General features: G+C 38.0%; 2 protein-coding genes across 13 annotated transcripts in view; one reads left to right on the forward strand and one right to left on the reverse strand.

Annotated features, from left to right (window-relative positions):
* The window catches only part of tab3 (TGF-beta activated kinase 1 (MAP3K7) binding protein 3), a 113512-nt gene that overhangs the window by 83701 nt on the left and 23838 nt on the right, over positions 1 to 5973 (forward strand). The window lies entirely within an intron of this gene.
* Positions 1 to 5973, reverse strand: part of LOC103278344 (uncharacterized) — a 50858-nt gene that overhangs the window by 36837 nt on the left and 8048 nt on the right. The gene's annotated exons all lie outside the window — the stretch shown is intronic.

The following is a 5973-nucleotide window of genomic DNA, read 5'->3' on the forward strand; positions in this document are numbered from 1 at the left end:
ATGAAGTTTACAATGCTAAAGCAAAATAATATTTAAGTACGAATTTTTCATGGGAAGTTATAATTAAAGGAAGGACCATAACCAACATTTTTGATTATATGATAATTTCTTGTTACAAGGAGTTACAAGGTCAAATAAGCACTGACTCCATATTGAGATTTCTATCCTAACATGCTGGGATAAATTACATCCTTGAGAAAATACTGCACCGATTCATGTTTATTCAGGCACAAAGTATGTGATGTAAATGTACAAACCCTGGTTTGAGGGATAAAAACTAGGAAATACTTCAGCATGCCATAAGAAAAGAGGGTTCACTTCAATGGGCAAAATTCTCTCTGTATTAGGTACTCCTGTTTGGAATATTGTTCCTATGTCCAATCCAAATATAATTTGACATTCCATAGTGTGATTTGTGCTTCTCAAGGCTGAACTAGAAGTGTAAGCATTGCAATAGTGATTGTAACGTTTTTAAACGTTTTAATGGATTTTAAATTCTATTTTAAAATGTTTATTTTAATTGTACACAGTTTTAAAGCATCAAATAGTTGCGTATATGTAAAGCTGCCTTCAGGGGTGAGAAAGGTGGGGTATAAATAGGGTAAGTAAATGAATAAATAAATAAGAAGTAAGTCTGAATAGTTGAAAGAGTTTGATAAGGATTGCTATTCCCTAGAAAACACTTAAGAAGCAGCCCATTTATATTATTATCATCATCACATCTCTCTTTATATGTATCATATATTTTCATGTATGAGACAAAAAATGTTTGACAAAAAATCAAACCAAAAATACCTGAATCGACACAAGTCAATGTTGGAACAGGAACCTAACAGGAGGCAGAGGCAACTAGCTCCCACCCATTACCACTCCTTTGCCTAAACTGGAAAAAAGCATCCTTCCCTCCTTCCTAATCATTTTTCCTTCCTGCACAAGCAATATCTAGCAGTCTGAAGTCTAGCAATCTACATATCTGAAGAATGAAATGCACCTGACATTTGGGGCATTTTATGTAGCATGGGATGGTAATTTTTATTAAAGACTTACTGTACAAGCCTCTCTGCAGAGGGTCTGCATTATGCATTTTGATAGATGCTTACTATAAAAGCCTGTCTGCCCCTTTGTGTCTTGTCACTGCCTTTGCACTGGATCCTTAGTAGAAGCAAGTTGTTTTCTTTCTCTCCTTTCAGACCGCATTCTCATTCTTTTCCCCAATTTATATTTCTTTCGCTGTCTGTATATGTATAGATGTAGACATATTGCGGTTAACAATACAATTTACACCACCACACTGCCCACCCCTAACCCCTCAAATTATCATATCCTATCTTTCTCATGCCTTCTTCCTAAGTATGTTCCCTCTTCAGTCTTTTCTTGCATCTACCATGGCTTGGCAAGTACCTGCTCGCCTTCCCACAGGGATTCTTTTTGGGTGTGGGGAGGGTAAAAAGAGTGGGTGTTAAAATCTCGTCTGCCTTCAAGCTGTCTACTCTGGCACTGCAACGGAACAAACAAAAGTGCCACATCAAGGCACCTGCCATGCCCCATAATAGGAGTATGAAAAACTGATGGCTGGAGGGATGGGTCACATCCCAACCACATTCCACTTATACCTCGTGTGCTCTTTTGAGTTCTCTTCAGTTCTGCATTGCCTATGACAGGGACAGGCCAAGTTCTGTCTTTGGAAGGAATGTAGCAGTAGTGGAAATGGGAGGATGTATTTCCTCTGACCCACTCCCCCAAGCTTTGAGATTTTGTTGTTATGGTTATTGACCAAACTGGATTGCAGTCCCCTCTCTTGTGCACTTTGTAGCAAGGAATTGAGCATGTGTGCCTTTTGCTCCCTGCGTGAAGTCCTGGTACTAAAATCACATGGATACCAAGAGTCTCCTTTCTATTGACTAGAAAAGAAACAATTTAGAGATGGAGATGGCCACTGGGATACTAATCTGCATTGTCCAAAATATTTAATGATAGGCAGTCCCTAATTTATAAACAACACATGTCTTTAAGTTTGTTCTTAAGTTGAATTTGTAACTCAGAACAAGTAAATTTTTAAAAGGAAACTCGAGCTAGTTGGTTGGAGAAGAAAGGAGGAAGCTTGCTGAGAAACTCCCTCATGTTCCTCCTCAGCTAAGGCTCTGGCAAGGGGCAAGGAAGGCAGGCTGGTGAAAGCCTTCCTTTGCCCCTTGCCCCAGCCTTGACTGCGGAGGAAGGGTGGGAGCTTGTTCCACCACTCCCCAGCTGGCCAGCTCTGCCCTGTTCATATCTACCAATTGTAAGTCAGATATTCATAACTCAGGGACTGTCTGTATTCAGTTGTCTGGGATGACTTATTTTGGAACATTTGTAATTATAGATAAATGCATCCCAGCCTGAAACTCTGGAATGTGCTAGTTCTCAACTCTAATAATGAGTCCTCGAGTCTAACCACGTGGCTAGACAGATATTAAAATCAGAAAATACTGGTAAGATAACTGGCCCAAGTGTTGGACTGAGGGAAACAATGGACGTATCTTATTGAATATAAGCACAAGTAGATAAAATCTCATGAAAAGCAAAAAAAAAAAAAAGTTTAAGTGGGTTGCTGTGAGTCTTTCAGGCTGTATGGCCATGTTCCATGGCAAGAAGTTAAGTGGTTTTTACCCAAAAATAAAAAGGAGTAAACAATTCAAGGGGTGAATCCTTAAGAGAAAGAAACAGACTTGCACAGCTAATTGCACAAAATGTGTCTAATCTGAATTTTATTTCCAAACCTTTTATTCCCTTTAGCATAGTTCAAGGGAAATATATGTCAAAGGAAGCATGGGCATTTCTCTTGGAAACAGAGCCAATTAGATAATCCAGAATCTATAGGGTGAAATACTGTACACTGTTCATGAACTTTCTTCAATTTAATTTCTCATCTTAAAATGGGTTTTCTATTGATTTCAGCAGAAAGAATTATTAAATTGTTGGTACATATTTTCATCTCAACATTTTAATGACTGCTTACATTGGTTTATTCTCACCATCACCTTCTCCAATGTATGAAAGTCTTACAAATAAAGAAAAAAGGGTGGGATGACAAAATATTTCTCATCTCCCTTTCCACAAGAGAATGTGCTTTTCTACAGGCATAATTACTAGAAGAGAATGAAGGTCCAATTTAAAAACCAGTTTTATTTTGTGCAGAAATATACTCCAATCCAGCAAATTAGCAAAGAATGTGATTGTTTGAAAATCATTGGTACTACTTTAGAAATCAATAATGCAAGTTATCTTTAGAATTATCTACCTCAAAAGCTATTTTCCAACTTTATAATATAATGAACCAATTACAAATGTTGTAGAACTTTTGACTCGTTTTAAAAAGTGAAATGAATATTAGAAGAAAGTCTTATTCCAAAGTATTTGTACTTTTAATGTATGTCTTTGTTTTCCTAGCAGCAAAAAACCAAATGACAGAAAAACATCTAAGAGCATACAGCAGCATTCATATATGGTATATATGAAAGCTTTCATTAAACATCACTATTTTTTATAGATTTACAATTTTGTTAAATGCAAGGCAACAGGGACAAAAATAAGTTGTTAATAGCTAATTTTTAGAAAAACCAGTCTTTATTCCACAAGGATTTTGAAGAGCTCTCTATAGCAGGCTTGTCCAACCGGTAGCCCCTGAACCACATGCCACCCAGGACAGCTATAAATGTGACCCAACACAAAATCGCAAACTTACTTAAAACATTATTATATTTTTGGGCTATTTTTTGTAACCCAATTGAGTATTTCTAGAGTGCAAACTTCGTAGATGACAACAGAACTGAACTGAATAAATAGAATAAATATGTTACTTCCACAAATATCATATTTCCATTATCCATAATTTGCATTATAACTGCAAACAGTTTGGCCGGAAGACCTGCTCAGCAATTTTAAAAGACCCTCTGAACGGGGTGGTGCATAATTATTATGTGAAAACCTTTTTGCTTGTCTGTGGTGCTGCAAATCACAAAAATTATGCACTGACCTTTTTCCCCCTCATCAACTATCATTAGTGTCAATGTATTTTATGTGTGGCCCAATTCTTCTTCCACTGTGGCCCAGGGAAGTCAAAAGGTTGGACACAAGTGGTTTAAGGGGTTGTCTACATTTGCAAAAAAACCACCCCAAAACAAAACAAAAAAAACCTGGACTTATCACAGCTAGAAAACTATCTTTCTCTACAATGAAGCCAGGCAATCTCCCCTCCTCCTTACTGGTTGCATAGGCACCTCTGCTAGTATCAAAGCAGGGCACTCACATGACCAGGAAAAATGAGGGAAAATCCATTCTTTTACCAGCACTGGCACAAGGACATGGAGCACCATGGTTCGCTTGGTGTGGTGGCAACAATGAGGAAATGAGATACAGGCTACTCCAGCAGAGTGGATGTGCTCCCAAGCTGTATGAACAATGGATCCGCGGCTGTGCTGGGGCATATTTACAAGAGCCCTAAGCTGTACAGGTCTTTTAGTTCTATGTGATCATCACAAATTCTGCTAAGTTTGTTATACCCTGTCTCAGAAATGAAACGGAATATGGCTTTTTTGTGAGAACATCTTTGCCAGAGGTGGCTTCCTGAGCTAAGAGTAGAAACCTATATATAGGTTTGTATTCCTACTAATTGTTCAAGACCAATATAGATAGTTTCTGAGCTTTTGTACAGAAGGGAAGGAATTAAAACTGGATAAAAACAAAAGGAAAGAACAGTACACCCTCTCCCAACTTTTGTACTGGATGTGGTGAGAAAATGTCAAATGAGAGACGAGAACGAAGGAAAAAATCCTTCTGGGTCTTTGTCAATCCTTTTCATTGAAAAAGATTGCAAGGTTTTCAGTAGTTCTGCCAAGGGAGAAAGTAGAAGTGATGACATAAGAACAAAGTTGGAGCAAACAGTTATTACAAGGAACATGACTTGAATGGTGAGTAGCAGACATGAAGTGAAAAATGGAGATCAAAGGGGGTAACAGAGGAGAAAGTGAGAGGTTGAGAAACTAGGATTATCAGTGTGAATGTTGGTCCTCAAGGACAACAGTGACTGACAGTACAAGGAGAGAAGCCAAGCTTCAAAGTTAGAAAGTGTAGGTGCCAATGTAGTGGAAGAGGAAAGTTGCCCATTATATATTAGTTTGACGTATTAAGCTTCAAAGTTAAAGAGTGTGCAGATTAGTGACTCATATGGCAAAATATCACCTCCATTATAAACTTAGAAAGCTGGATCTGAAAGTCCACAGATGGAATACTTATTACCGTATCCTAATATGAGCATTTTTTGTTTTAAATAAAGCTCTGTAGCTGTGTGCTAAAGCTGGGTGGTAAGAATTAACCCTTACCTACTTAGTGCTGTAGTGGTTTAGCAGTTGGAAAACAACTCTGGAGGTCAGGGTTCAAATCCCTGGTTAGCTCCAGAATGGCCTTGGGAAAATCACACTCTCTGCTTCAGAGAAAGAGAAAACCAAGCCCACTCTGAACAAGTCTTGCCAAAAAAAAAACCCATGATAAGTTCTTCTTAGGACCGGCATATATCCGAGATGGTATGAAGAGACAGCAAATCTTAGAAAGAAGGGGAGGCCCTGTGAAAATAAATATCATACATGCCCGCACAATTGGAAAATAATTGCTCCTAAGTACATTTAAACATTTAATAGCACACTAGGAACTTGACCCCAATGGGACTTATCACAAGTAAGCATGTGTGATGAATAGATTGAATGAAATTGTATGATTGAGGTCTGGCTAGGGCCTATTAAGGTCTGGCAAGGCTAAAGACACCATTCTAAAATTGGAACCTGAAAATGGCATTACGGAGGAGGTGAAGAATGAAGAGTGCTGATGACAAATCCAGATAAATGACTTGAGAACTTTTGGTGCAAACAACACCTGTTTACATAGTCAAAGATAATGTTATCTTAAGATCTTAAGAAAGAAGTTGAACATCATATTTTCCAG

This window comes from Anolis carolinensis, chromosome 3 (genome assembly GCF_035594765.1).
Source record: "Anolis carolinensis isolate JA03-04 chromosome 3, rAnoCar3.1.pri, whole genome shotgun sequence".
Taxonomy (NCBI): Eukaryota; Metazoa; Chordata; class Lepidosauria; order Squamata; family Dactyloidae; genus Anolis; species Anolis carolinensis.